This window comes from Coturnix japonica, chromosome 1 (genome assembly GCF_001577835.2).
Source record: "Coturnix japonica isolate 7356 chromosome 1, Coturnix japonica 2.1, whole genome shotgun sequence".
In the NCBI taxonomy this organism is placed as follows: domain Eukaryota; kingdom Metazoa; phylum Chordata; class Aves; order Galliformes; family Phasianidae; genus Coturnix; species Coturnix japonica.
The window spans coordinates 77249439-77261559 of NC_029516.1; the positions used below are offsets into that span (position 1 = coordinate 77249439).

The 12121-nt window shown below is 38.1% G+C and overlaps 1 long non-coding RNA gene across 1 annotated transcript in view; it reads left to right on the forward strand.

The window, feature by feature from the left end:
* Window positions 1-370: 370 nt before the first annotated feature.
* LOC107321053 overlaps window positions 371-12121 on the forward strand; it is a 71663-nt gene continuing 59912 nt past the window's right edge. Inside the window, exons 1-2 of the long non-coding RNA XR_001558441.1 lie at window positions 371-448; window positions 3549-3703. This is a non-coding gene — a long non-coding RNA (uncharacterized LOC107321053). The remainder of the gene's footprint in view (window positions 449-3548; window positions 3704-12121) is intronic.

Sequence of the window (12121 nt, forward strand, 5' to 3'; positions counted from 1 at the left end):
CCAGAGTCAAAATTTGAATCTGACTCCTACGTAGCTTTTTGAGTGCTGTGAGTGATGGGGTCAGCTACATTTGTTCCCTAAAAAGAAAAAAATGGAAGAAAATTAGGTAGAATTGTGGTGTCCTTGCTTGTCCCTTTTGTGCAGTTTGTACTTGTGTAAATTTTGCTCTTACTCAATTCATGCAATAATTGACCTATCTAGAATAGTCTGGAAGAGTTATTACCTGAATTGTTCCCTATTGATATTCAGACCTGTATTTATGTCTCATAGTCTTAGCACACTTGTCTTTCTGTTAGGCCAAAATACAAACTAACATAAAAGCTGTGTGCAAAGCAAGTGAGAGTTTGTTCTTTTTTTTTCTTTTTCTCTCCAGTATCAGCACTATCTAAACTAAACAACATAGTGGTGAAAGAAGTATCTGGAACGATGAGGATGAAATGTAAGCAAGGTAAATTCAGGATATGGTTTGATGTTAGTGCTGAGACCTGTAAACTTGAACAGCTGCAAATAGTGCTCAGAAAGAGACTTGACTTCCTAGTTGTCCATACTATAAGCAGAGAGAAGTCGGTTTCTCAAAAGATGATACATCACTTTTGTACTGCCTGGAAATAGAAGTTATGTGAGTCCAATGCAAAGAAAGATTCGAGTGTGGCATCTTTCCACCCATCAGCTGTTCTTACTCCCTCTTGTTTCCCTGCATTTAAACACTGATTTGTTAACTTCTCAGTGAGATAGGTACTGTTGTAACTTTTCATCTTGTATATTATTTCAACAAAGATTTTATTTAATGTATTTACCACACCTGAATTATTCTGGTTTCCCAAAAAATGTGATGCCTCCTATTTATTCCTATGGAAGTGACAACAGATGCAAAAAAGCACTAAAACACTGATTGGTAGAACAAATTCTCAGCTACAAAACACTATTTTTCTGCATAGTCCCTACCACTAGCTGTGCATTTTCACCAGTGATAAACAAGACTCTGCATGCTGAGCTCATAAAAATTTGCACCAAGTTGACCCTCTGTCACTGTTGCCACTGCTGAAATGCATCACTCATCACCACACTGCTCAGATCGTCTGTTTAATCTCCTTCGATGTTCAGCAAGCATTGGTGAATATCAACGGGTGCCATTTTTTCTGCCATCTGTCACATGGCAACAACATTTAACATAGTATTGATGGGAAAGTTCAACCACTGCTGCCATACCACCAACATCTGCCTCTGACATTGTGGGTCAACAAAATAAAATAGGAGGCATTACTTTTGGAACAACCCTTCTATTAAATTGAATGGTTAAGCTTTCCAACACAATGATTAGGAATGTTTATGATCTATTTGAGAAAAACAGCAGGGGGCCTTTGCAGTGGCAATCAGAATGCCAATCTTTTCCGACCTTGTTTTCTTTAATTTTGAGCCTTTATTTTTTGTCTCCTTAAGTTTTTGCAGTGTCTTTGAGATAAGTGTACTTTTCAGTTTACTGTTGGTTGAACCAGTGCAAAGACTTTATGTGACAGTGCTTGGCTAGGGTCATTATCAGACATATTGCTTTGCTGATGGTCTTCTGTTTTTGTGTTGACTGAACTGCAAGAATCTCATGTACTGATTTCTTTCAGTAGGTTTCCTTGTTGTGTGACAGACACTAGCAGCAGGAGCTAGGCCATGATTTAACAGTTTTCATACCAACAGAATTCATGCTTATACAGTTGTTCTGAATTCAGAGAAGCTACTTGGGTGTGTAAATGTTTTCTGAATCAGGGCTCTGAGGAGGAAGTGATAGGATTTACTGTACTGTGCGGTTTCCAGCAGTACTGGGTCAGATATTACTGCTTCTTGCTCTCATATACTCTGATGAATGGGCTCAAAAAATCACATCAGGTAATTTCAAGACAGAACCCTTAAATGCAAGAGATTGGCAAAGGACAGTACTGCTTCATATACCTTCCTATCAGCTTGGCAGCAGCAGGTTAAATGCAGTTTATGGAGACCTTCACAGGTCAGAGACTGATGACTCTATGTTGGTAGGTTTAGAAGCTTTGTTTCATTTCCATACATCCTGGTTAGATAACTAAAACCTAGTTTAGGCTCACAAATATATACTTAAACACCAGAATTCTAGTGCTTTGTTTTCCACAGTGTTGAGTGCTACTCAGATTGGATCATACGAGTTATTTTCTTGAGGCAGCGTGCACCAAACTTAACACTGCACTGATCCACCGACTCTGTATTTTGCACAAGTAATTCTTCCCTTCTGTAAATGTCAGCTTCCTTATTGTCAGGACTTCAAATTCTCTCTTACCCCCATGTAGCTATAATTGGCAAAATGCATAAATATTACTTCATTAATTCATGCTAGTTACTTGCTAGTGATTTTAACATATATGAGGCAGCTGAAGAGATGAGTAATTTTTTTAATATTTGAAAGAACAATTAAAAATGGACTAAGTGAGTTTGGAATTATTTTGTACCAGCTAATCTGCAGACTCAGTTCTCTGGCCTTTTGTTATTTATTGCTGTTCATATAGTGAAAAGCATGATGTTTGTTATTCTTCAGAACAAGATTTATAGGGATAAATGATGAACCACAGTGTATGCAGAATGTCATCTTCTTAATTTATTGGGTTGCAAAATGAAAGGCAACTAAAATAGGACTATGCTCTTTCAGCAAGGATATCTGGTATGTTTAAAAAGAAAGGACAGTATCCAGACCCATGCCATGTGGACCACTGAGACTAATTATACTAAAAATCAACATTAATGTATGAAAGGAATGGCTTTCTTTTGCTTTATATCAGCTTGTCTGCATGGTATAAAACATGGATATGTCACTTCTGCTGTCACTGGGGGCATATAGTGAGGAATTCAGAGACTGTAAGCAGGAACAAATACATCCTGACTTTCAACCTTTACCAAAAAGTACTGAGTCTCTATAATCTGTTAGTAACAGTAACCAAGCTGAATAATGATCCACAAAATCATAGATAGTGCAACACAGAAAATAAAGCAATCTCCTTCTGCCTCTGCAGGTTCTTGGGATGGCCTATTGCCATCCCAGTCAACACCTCTGATGGGTGCATTCATTTGTGCTGTACAGCTGACAGACAGGGACTCCAAGGTCGTTTTCCCTGACATTCCCCTTCAGACAATTGTCTTATCAGTGTGATTCCCCAGGGTTTCATAGAAAAGTATATGGTAATTATCTCAGAAGAAATGTTTACTATAGAATCATAAAATATCCTGAGTTGGAAAGTGTTTGCTCATTGCCGAGCCCTCTAGTTTTCAATATCTCTCTAGTATTACTGCTGAGTTTGTACTAGCAAAAATTACCGAAAGACTCTCAGCTTAGATATAAATAAGTTTGAATGGGCATATGATATATGTAAGATCTATAGACAGTATATAGACAGTTCCTGGAGAAAGCTGAGCTCAGCAGATCAGACCAGTGACTTTCAGGAGAGGACAACAGAACCAGCAATTGTCACATCTAAATACTCAGATTTATTCTATGCTTCAGATTTTTTTTTTCTTTTTTTCTTTTTTTCTTCTAGACTAGTGTCACCAACTGACAGCTACTTGAGAATGAACAAAAGACACATAGTTACTGCATGTTTCAAGACCTCCTGTCTCTACAGAGGTTCACTGAGGGATTTATAGCTTGATGAAAATCAAAGGACTCGGAGCCAAATGAGAACAGGTCTCTCATGTAAGTGATCTCTCTTGACAATCAGTGGTTTCATTAATGAGGAAGTTTTGTTCTGGTCTTATAGTACTGCTTTGTCCCTACATTATTCCTTAAGAAAAAGTTCCATCATTCTCCAGAAACCCTTTTTTCCAGAGAAGCTCTGCTAGCTGACAGCAAAGTGATATATAGCAAGGAAGTGAGAGGTTATAAAAGAGAGTAAAAGAAGGCAGTATCTGAGTTACAGCTGGGATGGAATTGTTTTCTTCAGACTGTCTGCTGTGGTGCAGTGTTTTGGTTCTAGGAGAAAACCATTGATAACACTCTGATGTTTACAGCTGCTGCTAAGCAGTGTTGTACAGAGCCAAGGCCATGGTCAGTGGAGGGCACATGGAGCTGGGAGGGAACAGAGTGAGGACAGCTGACTGATAGTGGCCAAAGGGATATTCCATACCATAGGACGTCCTGCAGAAGGAGTTTTGAAGGGAGTGGGAGTTCATCACTTTCACTGCTCAGGGAGCTAGCCGGGCATCAGTTGGCAGGTGGTAAGAAATTGCTTGTGCATCACTTGTTACGTACATTTATACGTGTATATACGCCATAATTATTATCTTTTTCCTTTCTTCTATCTTAGTAAATAGTTTTATCTCAACCCCCAAGTTCTACTTCATTTTTTTTTTCTTTTTCCCCACTCCAATGAGGAGAGGGGGAATGAACAAACAACTGTGTGGTGCTCAGCCACTGAGCAGGTTAAACCACAACAGGCAGCCTAATAGTCATGCACAATGCATTACCTGGATTAACTGTAGCGGTTAGAAAAAGTGTTGCTCCTTGACTAAATAATATTTGCAATGATATATCCTGCCAGTTGATGTTGAATTTGTTTATCTGAAAACCTTGCAATACATGGCAAGAGATCTGTGCATAGACTTGGCATAAGAAAATATATCGGTCTTTATAGCAGCTGGCTGCTTGTCCTTGACTGCTTCATATAAGATAAGGATGAACACCTAGGGTGAGATGCAAAGATGTGAAAAGAGATCAAAAAATGCACACAGGCAACAGTCATGAATTAGTTGAGCAAGAAAAGTCTACTCATTTAAAAACCAAATAATGCCATGAAAATGGTAACTGCAAATTGATGTGGCTTTTTTCCCCCCTTTTTTTAAAGGTTGAAGTTCATTTTTAGAAAGTAATAGTAGGAAATTAGGAAATATACCTTTTTTGAGTCAATATAAAAACAGAGCAGTCAGTGAAAATACAGGGGTCATGTAAGCCTGACTGACATAGGATGTGAGTATGTAACAAAACACGTCTGTGAACTTTAGCAGAAGATTTAGATGCATAAAGCTTGTAAGTTTCCAGATTTACCCTTTATGTTGTGGCACAGAAACTTTTACAGAGACTATAAGCTTCAAAAGTGTAATCTTTTTCTGTGCTTTAGCTTTTCCATCCCATATTGCTTGTCTATTGTTGGCTTTGGTTTCTTTTGTTCTTGTTTTTTAGAAACCTTGATTTTAGAGGAAGGCAGCATATAGCAAGGAAGTGTCTTATCCATTCTTTTTTCATTTCGTTTTTGTTTTTCTGAATAACGTTAACAGCATTTCCCATAAGTAGGAAACGTGCCATTTGGTCAGCATCTGTTCAGAGGCATTATCACATACTGCATTCCTTATCTTTCTCTAATTTGTTCTTGTGGTATAAGAGGCTCCTGTCAGCCAGGTATATGCTTTGTGGTTGACTTCACCTTAGCTTGTCTCCACAGCTTTGGAGTCCAAGGAGAAAGAGTGGCTTTTCCATCGATTCATCATAATTTAAACAAACTCCTAAAGTGGGAAGAACTTTGCAATAAAAACCCTATTATAAAAACAGTCATGGACAACAATCTCTGAAAGATGCCTATACTGTAGACATATGAAATCAAATCAGATTATTCCACACTTGAGTTCTTTTGTTCAGTGCCTCCTCAGATTTCTGAAAGACTTGAATTCAATTTTATAAAATGAAGAGCTTTGCTGAACTCTTCGTATTGTGCTGTCTGTCCACGAAGCAGCTCAAATCCCCAAACCACCATTTTGAAACCTCACCTAGATTTTTCTTTGATTAACGTATTTGATTTGCCCAAGTCACATCTGCAGCATGCCTCTTTCTAAATCACTATGCAGACATAAGTATTTACTATGGAACGTATCATAACTCAGAGATTAATTTGTTACTGGAGTCAGACATTTATTTTGCTGCACATAGCTTAGAGGTGAGTGATACTTCTGAATGTTGGAGGGCTTATTCCAAATACCTGTATGAAGTCTGGACACTTGCTGAAATGAATTCAAATTTTTGACTAAAGGAACAAGCAATAAAGCCCAGACAAGTTGTCAATTTGTTATTATTTATCAGTTTATTTAGACTTCCAGTATTTCCTGTTTCTGAGTGAAAAGGAGGAATCCGTGTTCTTTTACTATATCTGCATTTGGTACCACACAAAACCAGGAAATGCAAAGATAAGTAAATCTAAAATAAAACCACCAGCATCATTGTTACTAATTGGTATACTTGTTAGCAAGCTCAGCAGAGATGCCAGAAAATGAATGTATATATATGGAGACAGCAGCAGACATAAGCCCATAATTTACAATGAATAATTTATTCAATTAATTTAGCCTGCTATTCTGCGCAGCAAAACAAATTACAATTTCCTTAAATTTATCCATTATTCAAATGAGTTCAATGAAAAATACACTTTAGTTTCCACTGTATAGACTGATTACAAATATTGCAGCACTGAACAGGGTCGTTTGAGTTCTGAACAATCACAGCCTAATAGCATTCTTTCTTTCACTTCTCTCTTTTTCCTTCTTCTTCTTCTTCTTCTTTTTTTTTTTTTTTTGTTTCCTTTTTCTTACTCTGCTGTTAATTGGATGGACAAGCAAGCACTTATGCCTTATGCTTTTGCCAGTGGGAGCTTAAAAATCTCCTGTCAGCAGGTATCGAGCATGCTCAAATTCTAAGTTGCTTTCTAGGAACTTCGTCCTTTTTCGTTTTTTTGTTTTTTGGTTTTTTTTTGTTTTATTTTTTTCCACAGGAAATGTCAAAAGCATTGAAATCCTGACTCTGTGATCCTTAGGATAGCGCTGGCCAAGCATTATTATTATTGCTTATTAGTAGTAGCTAATTCTTTAAAAGATTATAGTATCAGTAGACATCATTTTGTTTAGAGTCGTAATCCGTAAGTGGCTGCAGTGGGAGTAGTTTTGCCCATGTTGTACTTATTTGAGGAATGTTTTCACTGTGGCTATACAATCAGGTGTCTTTGCCTAAACTCTGTTCTCAGGCTGGTACCCACCACTCAATTATCTTTGAACCACCATGTAGACTGGAGGGGTTTTTGTGCATGGTTTTTGTTGTTGTTTGTCTAAGATTTAAATATATATATATATTCATGAAATAGCTTCTCCCAACCCCTACTTGCAATTTTTAATTGCATTAAAAGGAAAACACCATTCTGAAGGAGAAATTAAAAGAAAAATAAAAGAATAGAAGAGAATGAATGATGCTACTCTTGGGCATGGGATTTCACACTGAAAATGCCCGCTACACTAGTGTTGCAGTTGCACACCCCTGAGGCAGACATGCAGGCTACAGCTGTTTTTGGAAGAATAACACCTGTGAGCAGTGGCACAGTGAGGGATAGGAGCTTGGTTTCCCTCTCCCACTACTGCTTGAGCCACTCATGCAGATTGGGATTCCTCTTGGAGAGGAACATGGGAGGACCCCAAACCCCTGGTTGTCCTTCCACAGGAAAGGTGCCTAAATGCTGGCACATTTGCAGCCCCGCTCAAGGACCAGTTAGAGTCCAGCTGGTTGGGAAAGCCATACTGCTGTACACAGCATGCTCTCAGTCTTGCCGATTAGCAGCAATATCAAGCTCTTCATATCCGACTGGTACAACAACATTCTGCAGCTCAGCAGGCAAGCTGAATTTGCAACCATAGTAATAATATCTGGGTCATTACATAAAAAATAAGACAGTCTGTTAGTATTTACTTAGATTTTTAAGCAAATTCTTTTTTACTGTTTTTGTGTCTCTTTTCATGTGTTAAATGTATAATGTCTTCCAGATAGGATTTATTTTCACAGTAATGATTATCACATCTGTACTGCATAGTGACCATTGGAAGTTAGTTTAGGTGCTGTGTTGTTAGGATTTGCTCAAACTGTTTCTCAGGTTATACTCAGCCAAACAAAAAACAGAAACACTATGACTGATGTTTAGTAAAAGCAATTGGAAATTAAAATCTTAACTCTGCACAATGAAATGTGCTCAGGAAAACATACAGGCAAGTGATTAATCTCAGTGAGTACTTGTGAGTAATGAATATTTTTTTAGGAGATTCATAACCTCTTGGTGGACATCTTACAAGAATGATCAGACATTGTTGAGAACATTTTGTATGTATGTGCCTAGAACTAAAAGGAGATCATGACTTAAATAATGAGATCTTCAAACTAGATTAATGTCTATTTGCTGGGAGCTCTACAAAAAAAAAGACTGCCATTTTGTCTTTGACCCTGTTGTTTTTTAAGTGAATGTCAGCAGCAAAGCTGTAAAATAATGGATAGTGATCTTACTCAAATATTTGATCACCAAATGTAGAAACATTTGATAAATGGAGAGAATTAAGTAAAGACAAAGGGAAGGAACCATAGGTTAAACATCACTTGTAGTCATATCAGATTCTTGATTTACTTCTAAATTTCATTAAAGAGAACAAAATAATAAAATATAAATAAGGTAACACAAATGACTCATTAGACTGGCTTGGAATCTCTAAAAGTGCTAAAATGAACTCTTAAGTCCCTGTTGGGCAGAGAACTAGTTAAAGAAATTCTACCCAAGGATAACTTTATTTTTCTTTTATCCTTTTTTATTTTATTTTATTTTATTTTATTTTATTTTTATTTTTCAGTCTTTCAGAATATCCTGAGTACGTGAAAAAGGGTTTATGATGAAAGATCTTCTAAACAATAATTAATGAAGCTTGACTTCTGGTGCTGCAACTTTATTTGGCCTGAATTTCTGGTCAGACACTGACACTGGTTTTGGGAGGTAAATAGCTATCAAATGAAATGAGTTCAGAGAGCTTTGTGCATGGAAGAATCCCTAGCCCTACCTTTCCCTCTTTGTACCTTTTCGACTTTGGTTCAAGATTGAAAAGTATCAGGCCATGAAGGACTTGCTGTGTTCAACTTCATATTGTTGTATTTTTTCTCTCAAGTGTGTTATAACATCTATTAAAAAAAAAAAAAAAAAGAAAAAAAGAAAAAGAAAAAAAAGTCTGATTCCATTCCTGTTCCATGTGAGTTCACAACAGATATACGGAGCAAAGAAAAATGTGACAGCAGGAGATAGCTGTATATTTTTACCTGTATGTGTCATGTAACATTTTCTGGGCTGTTCATCCAGCAATGCAAGGTATATTGGAGGAAGAGAAATAATCCCTGATTGTATCTGTAAATATCTAGCCTAGCTGGGCTGAGTACTGGAGTTATGACACTGCTACATTCCACCAAACCAGCTAGGTGAAGGCAGCTTGTAGTGAATAGTTAATGGAGGATCAAAGATTTGTCTGCAGGACTGCAGCTGCTGAAGGTAAACTACATAGCACAGAGGTCTTCCAGTACTTGAAGTATTGTATTCACTTAGAAAATCAGTGCATAAGAAACAATTTGCTGAAAATTCCTGTTCTACCTACCACCTTCCTCATGTTCTCAGCCTTGAGCTTGAAGAGTCTGTGCCAGAATCCATTGAAATCTTTCCAAGAGTAGACTGGGAGTCCTAGGAATATTTCCTAGTTCACATGGGACATTTTTTCCTCTTCTCTGAATATAGCTCATAAGGTATATGGCTCTCAGCTATGCTGTGAAAATAGCAGACTCTGGAAAGCAAAACCAGAGAGAACAGACTGGGGGCATGCACCCTGTGAAGTCTGTGGGAGTTTTGTAACGCAGAGATGGTTTGAGTCCATCCATATAATTTTTATGCTTAGGTGACATTCATTTTTCAGAATCTTGAATTTTGATTAGTAGTTTTGCAGTAGTGACTTTACAATCAACTCAGCCTGAAAACTGTCTCCCCAAATGAATGTTTTAAACCTGCCAGGTGCAAGACCATGATGAAACTGGTGGAGCATCTTTAACAAGTTCTATTTGGACATTTGGTTGTTTGTTTTTGCTACAAGTAATTCAGAGCACTCATCCTACAAGGTGCAGATCGAAATTCACAAGGAGTATTATTATTACTAATAGACATTTTGAACTGTTGCTTCATTTACTCTGCTCACATATATTTACAAGAAATGTTTATTTTTACTTCAGTCTCCTCATGATGGCTTCATTGCTATTCATATGTACGTGTGTAACAAAAATGTCTCCTTCATGTCCCCTGAGTGGTACCATATGCTGACGAAAATTATATTTGCAAGCCAGATTTCACTGGCTATTTGCCCTCAACTTTAGAAGTGATTTGTTAATAAGTACTCCTCAACTCTACTGCATTCAATCTTATTTGCCTCTCCCAAGGCAGGCAGTAAATAAAAAACAGATTAGCTTTCAACACGGAAGGCAGGCTCATGTCAAATGTTTGCAACAATTGCATAATTCCAAAGTTAATTACCAAGCAAAATCTCACAGGCTGCTACAAAAGTCTCTCTTCCCTGTCTTGTTTTTCTTGTTTCTAACTGGCTGTACCCTTTTCCTCTGTAAAGAAACTGCAAACCCTCTTTGCAGCCCATTGCTCTTTTAGAAGCTTTCAGTTACAAGTGCCCAGAGTCAAGAAGTCTTGACATTTAGAAGGCCATGACCTCATTTGAGGAATCTTACCCAGTTCAGATGAACAGAAGCAGACTGGATAATGGAGCCATTGTACACTGTCACTTGGACATTAGCTCTGCTTCGTGCTCCTGCAGCCCTTCCTGCCTGACTGTGCTTTAATAGTTGTGGATGCACTGACCTGGTGTTGTTTGGGCCAAGACTTGCTATGTAATTAGCAGAATAATTCTTTGATAGCAGCACCACACATCTGTGGGATGGAGAGAGAACAATTCTAGCTGTATATTGCTTGTGTAGTGAATACTTATTTCAGTAATTCTTCTTGATTCTTGTTTATTTATTTGGTACAAGGCACCTGCAGGCTGTTCACTTAGAGCAGACTGCAGCTAGAGCCTACTCCCTCCTCCCTTCCTCAGAGTGATTCCTACTTTCCCTTTCACATCAGTTGACATTCATTTCCGAGCTGGCTGCTTTCTTTGCCCTGAATTTTACTTCTCGTATTTCTCCTCATGGAGGGACCTGCTTCTCCCTTCATGAACAACCAAATGTCTTTCTTTCTCGCACACTGCACAGATATACAGTTGATCACCATGAATGCTGCTAGCACTGTTCCTGCCTGTATTGGGTTCTGTACCATGCACTTAGGTCTCAAGTTTGGCAGCGAAAGGAGCTACCATTTCTTCAACTCATTCTGTAAAAAGGTCTTACTACCTTGTTGCATACGGCATTCACGGAATGTTTTCTCTTGCTCTGAAAGTGATTTAACAGGGCTACTTAGGGTACTGAATTTGTGATTGAGAAGCTCACACTGTCCCTGAAGTATGAAGCAGCAGTGCTGGTGCCCTTTAGGATAACTTCAAAAGCCTGGCCCTGAAAACAGCGCACCTTTTACCTCATGAAATGCTTCAAGGCCAATGAGCTGGTGTTTGCTCTACCAGTCTAACAAGGCTAGAAAGATCTCTATACCTCTCTTCAAAGCTTCATAGTTTTGGACTTCTTGATACATCATTTCCAAGATTAAAGACTTGTCATAGTCAAAGATTTCAGCCTGAATGATGGTGAAGAACCATTGGAAAAATCTCTACTGAGAAACAGAGCATGGAAAAATAACTGGTACTTGTGGCGCTGGATGGGTGTTGGTACCCACCTGCCACTGAGTACTTCTTTATTCACATTGGCAGTACAAAGCATGCCATGGCATCTGGAAATGCATCAGCTCAGAACTGAAATCAGCAGGATAACAGAATACAAAGAGGAGGCAGGGTACATAAATCCAAGCTCAAAGAAATCAAAGCTCCTGCAGTTTCAATAGGATCATGACATTTAGTTGCCTGTATTGCAGCCTCTGACAGAAACAGTGCAAATAGCAATATTACAAGGCAAACAGAAAGGAATCACAGAAAGTAGACACTGTAGTGGATTTGCATGTGTTGCTTCAGGGAAAATAATTCTGTGCCATTTTTTGTCTATCGTAGTTTGAGCCATTTCTTTTTTCTCTTGCCAATTATAACCACAGTAAAAGTATGTGTGAGTGGAACAGATATAAATGGTGCAGTGCCCTATAGATGTTAAAACGTGGTAGACTGGCTAAAAGAGGCAAGCAACTGATGCTTT